Genomic DNA, 10,216 nt, shown 5'->3' on the forward strand with positions numbered 1-10,216 from the left:
GAAGGAACTAAGCATGACTAAACTGAAAGATAGAAATATAATAAAAGAAGAAAATGGTGGTATTCAAATACTTGAGGAATGGCTTTTGAAACACATAGATTTTTTTTCTTCTTCAGCCAGAAGAAAAAACTAGAAACAACAGTTAAAAACTGAAAAGGGGTAGATTTTTCCTTGATAAAAGGAGAAAACTTCCTGATATCTCACGAAGTCAAATGGATTAACTTAAAAGCTAATGGATTCCCATTTCCCCCATGCTTTTTAAACAGAAGTAATATAATGATTAGTTTTAATTTTGTAGAAAGAATCGTGTTCTTGTTTGGATTGCATGACATGACATCTGAGTTTCCTTCTAAATCTGAAATTCTTTTAAATATATATTGAAATTCTTTGAAATATATATTAAACTTCAACATTCACCCTGGGAAAAAAAGTAGCTGCTGACAGGCTGTCTGCCTTGTATTGCCAAGAGATTTTTAATTATAATTATTTAGTGTTGGAAGCAGTGGTATGTTGGTCAGTGTTTAACACCCAGCTCTAAAAAATATACATCACATACTTTTAAATTTAATCTGTAATATTAAAAATTTCTCCATAATTTTCTTAAGTATAAACAATTAATTAAATAATAAATCAAACCCTTATTTGTAATATTTTAACAATAAACTTTTGCAAGCCAGTATAAGGTAGCTCCAGATAGCGAGGTGACATCTATTTTGTAGTTTTCAATCAATTGTTTTATTTCATTGGTTGATAACTAACAATAAACAAAAATTACACCAAAACTTTTTTTTTACTTCTCAAATATTGTAGAAATCACTCTGAGACACTAACAATTTTGTAGCTCCTCTCTCCAGATTGGTAACAGAGAGGAAATTCATAAGCCATTCAAAATGGAAGTATTTTGCAAATAATTTTAACTTGGTTCTCTCGACTGTAACTTAGACTTCAAAGCAGAAGCCCTGGCTATGATTTTACAAAGGGTCACATACAAAAGGTTAAATAAAACACATTAAAAGATCACAGGTCTATTTTGATAAAGTAAATATTAAATTAGACGATGCCACATCTACTGTGTTTGTTCTCTCTTTTGTGAGTATATGTGTATTTCTACATATAAGTTCTTTTTCTGGGAGTGGACATTTATACTTTTTCTTCAAATAATATTTCTGTTGTTGTATGTAATATTTTTCTATTGGTTCTGCTTATTTTACTCTTTAATTTCATTTAGGTTCTTTGATGGCTTTTTAAAAATAATCTGCTCATTGTTTCATACACAGAGTAGCATTCCATCACAGTATTATGCCCAACTTATTTAGCCAATTGATTTAGACCCCCAAATGATGAGCATCTTCTCAATTTCCAGGTCTTTGCCACCACAAAGAGAGCTGTTATGCATATTTTAGAACATATTGCATCTTTTCTTTTTATCTTGATTAATTTGGCAGACAGACCAATTAGTGGTACTGGTGGATCAAATGGTATATACACAGTTTTATAACTTTGGGGCACAATTCCAGATTACTCTCCAAAATGGTTGGGTCAATTCACAATTCCACCAACAATGTATTAGAACTATGCTATATTCTCAAGCTTTTTATAAGTTTATATATTTAACATTCTCTTGCACTATCTGAAATTTATTATTGAACTGATGCTGGGGACCTAGGTCAGTACCTAAGCTCTGCTCTGGGAAGATGTACTTCGTATCACTGCCACTGTTGCTAGCATCACCTTAGGGAAAGGTCTGAAAGTGTGTTGCCTGGAACTTTCTGGGTGATTCCTGCCAGAAGTAAAGGGTGGCTGAGCACAGATAGCAGCTGAGATCATGTGGAGGATATGATGAACTATGGCATATATAAAAATCTGGTGGAGAGGTTGGAGAAAGCTATGGGCAAGTACAGGTTGTTTTCCACTCCCCTGGCATGTATGGAGAGTGTAGAAACAATTCTGTGAAAGAAGGAATAGTTCCATGTGTTGAAGTTTTTAATTTTCTGCTTGGTGTCCCAGTAGCAGAATATCCAAAGATCAGCAAAGAAATTGGAGAAGTCATTCAGAAACACTGAGATGGTCCATATAGGTCTGAAGATTGACTACTCTCTTTTGGAGACAGCCTCCCACTGCCGGCAGCCATATAGAAATAAGATTTCATTTTGTTGGCAGCCATGTCTGAGAAGATCCAGGAGGTTCAGATCTTTTGGGAGAAGAAATGAGGTAGCAAATTGTTCAATCAACTCTCAGTTGTTGGCAAGAGTATCCCAGCCATTGGTGTGCTGACCATAGCTTCAAAGACTGGCCTTTATGTAAAGGAAATGTTTGATGCTGCCATGTTCTATACAACCTGGCTACTCATGTAGTCCAAAGATGAGGATAATAATCATGTGGATTGGGTAGAACCTTAACTGGATATCTGGACTGAGTTGCAGGCATAAATTAAGAAATATGACACTTCTGGGCTAGACTGAAGCAAAATTCAGCTCACAGCAAAAGAACTGAGTGGCACCTTGTCAAGTTCTTCAGTCAAATCAGTCCTTCCTCCTCTACCACCTATCCTCCTTCTCCACCCATCCTCACTAGCTCTGGCTGTGATGAGTCTGCCTCTTAGTTAATCAGATTAATTAGGGAGTGGGCATTGCACATGCTCTGAAACATGTTTCTGATGACATAAAGACTCATGAAAACCGAGCCTTAAGCAGCCAGTGTGCAGCAGTCCTAGACTTTCTATACCCCTCAAGCCTTCTGACTCCCAAACCAGCTATAAGGAATCCTCAATTCTGAAACTAGAGAGCAAAAAATGGAGAGTGGAAAACAAGGAGAATGTTTTCCAGCCTAGTGATAAATGACACAGTGTTGAAGCAAGTGACTTGCATATAAATATGTGTGAGTTCTACACTCCACATCAAGGGCAAAATCAATTCCATCACATTATGTAAGTATAAGAAATTTGGGACTTCCGGTTAAGATGGCGGCTTAGAGAAGGACTTCCGGTTAAGATGGCGGCTTAGAGAAAGCTGAAGTTCAGATCTCCGGAAAACCCTTCCCGACCGATCTCAAACTAGAAGCTCCTAAGGCTCCGAAATTCAAAACGATCAACAGCACAGACCCTGGGAACCCTCCTCCTGGACCTGGACCCGGTTCAAAAGGTACGGCTCCCCTTAAAAGCCAGAACCCGAGATCCCTCGGACCTCAGGGGTAGGAGCGCAGAGTCCAAGGCTCCCGGAAGCGGCAGCTGCGCCGGGCTCAGAGAGCAGGGTCTGAGGAACAACAACCCTCAGGGTCTTCTACCCAAGTCCCAGTCCGGGTGAAAGTTACTGCCTGGGGCCTCCCCTGCAAAGAGCTGGTCGGTCCCGGTGAAAGTTACTGCCTGGGGCCTCCGCTGCAGAGAGCTGGTCAAAACAACAGCAACCCTCAGGGCGGGCAAGACAGCCTCACGGGCTGGATCCTGCTATCCAAGTCTCAGTGAAAGTCTGTGCTCTCGGAGCTTGGGGAAGCGGCAGCCCATCCCCCCGCAGGCCGACGAAACAGCCTCACGGCCAGGGATTCTGAAGGCAACTTCCGGAAATCGAGCCAGGGGGAGAGTGTGGCCTCGTGGTCCGACCCTTCCATTCCAGTTCCAGGGAGGCATATTCAGTTTAACCCAGGGAACGCTCAGAGAACCAACATCTGCCCAGGACTAAAGCCTCTGATCACCAGACAAAGACAAGAAAAGCCAATCCTCCACGTTCAGAGATGACAAACTCCACAGAAGCACAGAAGCCCCAAAATACCAAGAAAAATAAGAAGAAAGGGGCGACTCTGGACACATTCTATGGAGCCAAAATACAAAATACAGAGCAGATAGAAGAAGATATACAAGAAAATTCTCCAAAATCTTCCAAAGGAAATAGAAACTCTCCACAAACCCATAAAGAATTTGAATCAGAAAGGACCAAAAAGATGGAAGCCCTCTGGGAGGAAAAGTGGGAAATGATGCAAAAGAAATTCACGCATCTACAAAACCAGTTTGACCAAACTGTAAAAGAAAACCAGGCTTTAAAGCAAGAACTAATAAAGCAAAGCCAAAACACCAAGAAATTAGAAGAGAACATAAAATATCTCACCGACAAGGTGATAGATCTGGAAAACAGGGGGAGAAGAGAAAATTTAAGAATAATTGGACTCCCAGAAAAGCCAGAAATAAACACCAAACTGGACATGGTGATACAAGATATAATCAAAGAAAATTGCCCAGAGATTCTAGAACAAGGGGGCAATACATCCACTGACAGAGCTCACAGAACACCTTCTACACTAAACCCCCAAAAGACAACTCCCAGGAATGTAATTGCCAAATTCCAAAGCTATCAAACAAAAGAAAAAATCCTACAGGAAGCCAGAAAAAGACAATTTAGATATAAAGGAATGCCAATCAGGGTCACACAAGACCTTGCAAGTTCTACGCTGAATGATCGTAAGGCATGGAACATGATCTTCAGAAAGGCAAGAGAGCTGGGTCTCCAACCAAGAATCAGCTACCCAGCAAAACTGACTATATACTTCCAAGGGAAAGTATGGGCATTCAACAAAATAGAAGACTTCCAACTTTTTGCAAAGAAAAGACCAGAGCTCTGTGGAAAGTTTGATACCGAAAATCAAAGAGCAAGGAATACCTGAAAAGGTAAATATTAAGGAAAGGGGAAAAATGTTATCTTCTTTTACTCAAACTCTCTTCTATAAGGACTACATTTATATCAACCTATGTATACTAATATGTGGGGAAAATGTAATGTATAAATAGGGGGTAAAGAAAGACCAAATAGAATAATGGTTCTCACACAAAGATTCACAGGGGAAGGGGAGGGGAAGAAAACTCCTATAAGAAGGAGAGGAAGAGGGGGGGGGTTTACTTAAACCTCAATCTCAGGGAAATCATCTCTGAGAGGGAAAAACATCCAGATCCATTGGGATCTTGAATTCTATCTTACCCAACAAGGGTAAGGAGAAGGGAAAACCAAAGGGGGGAGGGGGAGAGGGAGAACAAAAAGGGAGGGAAAGAGAGGGGGGAGGGGGAGGGAACAAAAAGGGAGGGACTAAAAAGGGAAACATCAAGGGAGGGGACAAGGGGGACTGATTCAAAGTAAATCACTGGACTAAAAGGTAGAGCCGAAGAAGAAAAGGTTAGAATTAGGGAAGGCTATCAAAATGCCAGGGAGTCCACAAATGACAATCATAACTTTGAACGTGAATGGGATGAACTCACCCATAAAACGTAGACGAATAGCAGAATGGATTAGAATCCAAAACCCTACCATATGTTGTCTTCAAGAAACACACATGAGGCGGGTTGACACCCACAAGGTCAGAATTAAAGGATGGAGTAAGACCTTCTGGGCCTCAACTGATAGAAAGAAGGCAGGAGTGGTAATCATGATATCCGATAAAGCCAATGCAAAAATAGACCTGATCAAAAGGGATAGGGAAGGTAATTATATTTTGTTAAAAGGGACTCTAGACAATGAGGAAATATCATTAATCAACATGTATGCACCAAATAATATAGCACCCAAATTTCTAATGGAGAAACTAGGAGAATTGAAGGAAGAAATAGACAATAAAACCATACTAGTGGGAGACTTAAACCAACCATTATCAAATCTAGATAAATCAAATCAAAAAATAAATAAGAAAGAGGTAAAAGAAGTGAATGAAATCTTAGAAAAATTAGAATTAATAGACATATGGAGAAAAATAAATAGGGATAAAAAGGAATACACCTTCTTCTCAGCACCACATGGCACATTCACAAAAATTGACCATACATTAGGTCACAGAAACATAGCACACAAATGCAAAAAAGCAGAAATAATGAATGCAGCCTTCTCAGATCACAAGGCAATAAAAATAATGATTAGTAATGGTACATGGAAAACCAAATCTAAAACCAATTGGAAATTAAACAATATGATACTCCAAAACCGTTTAGCTAAAGAAGAAATCATAGAAACAATTAATAATTTCATCAAGGAAAATGACAATGGCGAAACATCCTTTCAAACCTTTTGGGATGCAGCCAAAGCGGTAATCAGAGGCAAATTCATATCCCTGAAAGCTCATATTAACAAACAAGGGAGAGCAGAGATCAATCAATTGGAAATGCAATTGAAAAAACTCGAAAGCGATCAAATTAAAACCCCCCAGCAGAAAACCAAATTAGAAATCCTAAAAATTAAGGGAGAAATTAATAAAATCGAAAGTGATAGAACTATTGATTTAATAAATAAGACAAGAAGCTGGTACTTTGAAAAAACAAACAAAATAGACAAAGTACTGGTCAATCTAATTAAAAAAAGGAAGGAAGAAAAGCAAATTCACAGCATTAAAGATGAAAAGGGGGACAGCACCTCCAATGAGGAGGAAATTAAGGCAATCATTAGAAATTACTTTGCCCAATTATATGGCAATAAATACACCAATTTAGGAGAAATGGATGAATATATACAAAAATACAAACTGCCTGGACTAACAGAAGAGGAAATAGAATTCTTAAATAATCCCATATCAGAAATTGAAATCCATCAAGCCATCAAAGAACTTCCTAAGAAAAAATCCCCAGGGCCTGATGGATTCACCTGTGAATTCTATCAAACATTCAGAGAACAGTTAACCCCAATACTATACAAACTATTTGACATAATAAGCAAAGAGGGAGTTCTACCAAACTCCTTTTACGACACAAACATGGTACTGATTCCAAAACCAGGCAGGTCAAAAACAGAGAAAGAAAACTATAGACCAATCTCCCTAATGAATATAGATGCAAAAATTTTAAATAGGATACTAGCAAAAAGACTCCAGCAAGTGATCAGAAGGATCATTCACCATGATCAAGTAGGATTCATACCAGGGATGCAGGGCTGGTTCAACATTAGGAAAACCATCCACATAATTGACCACATCAACAAGCAAACTAGCAAGAACCACATGATTATCTCAATAGATGCAGAAAAAGCCTTTGATAAAATACAACACCCATTCCTATTAAAAACACTAGAAAGCATAGGAATAGAAGGGTCATTCCTAAAAATAATAAACAGTATATATCTAAAACCAACAGCTAATATCATCTGCAATGGGGATAAACTAGATGCATTCCCAATAAGATCAGGAGTGAAACAAGGATGCCCATTATCACCTCTACTATTTGACATTGTACTAGAAACACTAGCAGTAGCAATTAGAGAAGATAAAGAAATTGAAGGCATCAGAATAGGCAAGGAGGAGACCAAGTTATCACTCTTTGCGGATGACATGATGGTCTACTTAAAGAATCCTAGAGATTCAACCAAAAAGCTAATTGAAATAATCAACAACTTTAGCAAAGTTGCAGGATACAAAATAAACCCACATAAATCATCAGCTTTTCTATATATCTCCAACACAGCTCAGCAGCAAGAACTAGAAAGAGAAATCCCATTCAAAATCACCTTAGACAAAATAAAATACCTAGGAATCTATCTCCCAAGACAAACACAGGAACTATATGAACACAACTACAAAACACTCGCCACACAACTAAAACTAGACATGAACAATTGGAAAAACATTAACTGCTCATGGATAGGACGAGCCAATATAATAAAAATTACCATCCTACCCAAACTTATTTATCTATTTAGTGCCATACCCATTGAACTACCAAAATACTTCTTCACTGATTTAGAAAAAACCATAACAAAGTTCATTTGGAAGAACAAAAGATCAAGGATATCCAGGGAAATAATGAAAAAAAACACATATGATGGGGGCCTTGCAGTCCCAGACCTCAAAATATATTACAAAGCAGCAGTCATCAAAACAATTTGGTACTGGCTAAGAAACAGAAAGGAAGATCAGTGGAATAGACTGGGGGAAAACGACCTCAGCAAGACAGTATACGATAAACCCAAAGATCCCAGCTTTTGGGACAAAAATCCACTATTCGATAAAAACTGCTGGGAAAATTGGAAGACAGTGTGGGAGAGACTAGGAATAGATCAACACCTCACACCCTACCCCAAGATAAATTCAAAATGGGTGAGTGACTTAAACATAAAGAAGGAAACCATAAGTAAATTGGGTAAACACAGAATAGTATACATGTCAGACCTTTGGGAGGGGAAAGGCTTTAAAACCAAGCAAGATATAGAAAGAATCACAAAATGTAAAATAAATAATTTTGACTACATCAAACTAAAAAGCTTTTGTACAAACAAAACCAATATAACTAAAATCAGAAGGGAAACAACAAATTGGGAAAAAATCTTCATAGAAACCTCTGACAAAGGTTTAATTACTCATATTTATAATGAGCTAAATCAATTGTACAAAAAATCAAGCCATTCTCCAATTGATAAATGGGCAAGGGAAATGGATAGGCAGTTCTCAGATAAAGAAATCAAAACTATTGACAAGCACATGAAGAAGTGTTCTACATCTCTTATAATCAGAGAGATGCAAATCAAAACAACTCTGAGGTATCACCTCACACCTAGCAGATTGGCTAACATAACAGCAAAGGAAAGTAATGAATGCTGGAGGGGATGTGGCAAAGTAGGGACATTAATTCATTGCTGGTGGAGTTGTGAACTGATCCAACCATTCTGGAGGGCAATTTGGAACTATGCCCAAAGGGCGACAAAAGAATATCTACCCTTTGACCCAGCCATAGCACTGCTGGGTCTGTACCCCAAAGAGATAATGGACACAAAGACTTGTACAAAAATATTCATGGCTGCGCTCTTTGTGGTGGCCCAAAACTGGAAAACGAGGGGATGCCCATCAATTGGGGAATGGCTGAACAAACTGTGGTATATGTTGGTGATGGAATACTATTGTGCTCAAAGGAATAATAAAGTGGAGAAGTTCCATGGAGACTGGAACAACCTCCAGGAAGTGATGCAGAGCGAGAGGAGCAGAACCAGGAGAACATTGTACACAGAGACTAATACACTGTGGTATAATCGAACGTAATGGACTTCTCCATTAGGGGCGGTGTAATGTCCCTGAACAACTTTCAGGGATCCAGGAGAAAAAAAAACACCATTCATAAGCAAAGGATAAACTATGGGAGTGGAAACACCGAGAAAAAGCAACTGCCTGAATACAGAGGTTGAGGGGACATGACAGAGGATAGACTTTAAATGAACACTCTAATGCAAATACTATCAACAAAGCAATGGGTTCAAATCAAGAAAACATCTAATGCCCAGTGGACTTACGCGTCGGCTATGGGGGGTGGGGGGGAGGAAAAGAAAATGATCTATGTCTTTAACGAATAATGCTTGAAAATGATCAAATAAAATATATTTAAAAAAAAATAAAGTAAAATGTGGTCATAAAAAAAAAAAAAAGAAATTTGGCCTGGTGCTTGATGACATCATGAGGATGTTGGAGATCAAAAATGGCAAAGACATCAAAGTTTAGGTGATGTGTAAAGTGTCAACTATTTTCATCATTAAGACAAATGGCTGCTACATACATATGAGCAATTCTCTGGAATGTGAGATCGTCAATGTAAAGTCTTCTGAAATGAATGTCCTCATTTCCACAGAAAATAGTGATTTTAACAAGTGCCTTGGCTCTGAGCAGTTCAACATATTGTGGAATGGGCAGAAGTTGGCTACCACATTGACCAAAATTGCTGAGTAAGGAGAGTGCCACTGGGTCCTGCTCCCTTTCCTCCCTCAAACCAGGAAATACTTGCATTCATGATACTCTTCTGGATTTCTTCTACCATTTTTATCTTATAAGATTCTCTTTCCATGGAGAAATACAGCTATCTGCCTTCACTGAGATATGAAGGCTGACATGTGAGGTGGGGCAGAAATGTGATCTACAGAAAGGTACATCTTTTCTGTCAGCTTGAACCATACAAGCAAACCTACCTTGGTGAACTTCAGACCAGTTTGGTTTCAGCCTGGGGGAGGGTCCTCCTAGGATGAATGGACCAGATAATTCCTACAAGGGCTAATCCTTTTCTTAATGCTTTTCAGGAAGCTAGTGGAAGCTGATGTGCAACCCCAGCTAGATATTCTAACCAAACTAATTCACTGGCATCAAGTGTCACCCCTGGGCCCTGGTGATGTGGTTGCCCTGGACCAAAGGCTGATGCCTAGATACACAGGATTCCAAAATGAGTTCTTTTCCTGCTTGCATATCTTTTTATTATACTTACTTTAGTTCTGTCTGTGCCAAGGCAAGA

General features: G+C 38.7%; 1 pseudogene; it reads left to right on the forward strand.

The window, feature by feature from the left end:
- The first annotated feature begins 1,839 nt into the window (after nt 1–1,839).
- On the forward strand, nt 1,840–9,663 carry LOC100020267 (adenylyl cyclase-associated protein 1-like; annotated as a pseudogene).
- The last annotated feature ends 553 nt before the right edge of the window (nt 9,664–10,216 follow it).

This window comes from Monodelphis domestica, chromosome 7 (assembly GCF_027887165.1).
Source record: "Monodelphis domestica isolate mMonDom1 chromosome 7, mMonDom1.pri, whole genome shotgun sequence".
Classification (NCBI taxonomy): domain Eukaryota; kingdom Metazoa; phylum Chordata; class Mammalia; order Didelphimorphia; family Didelphidae; genus Monodelphis; species Monodelphis domestica.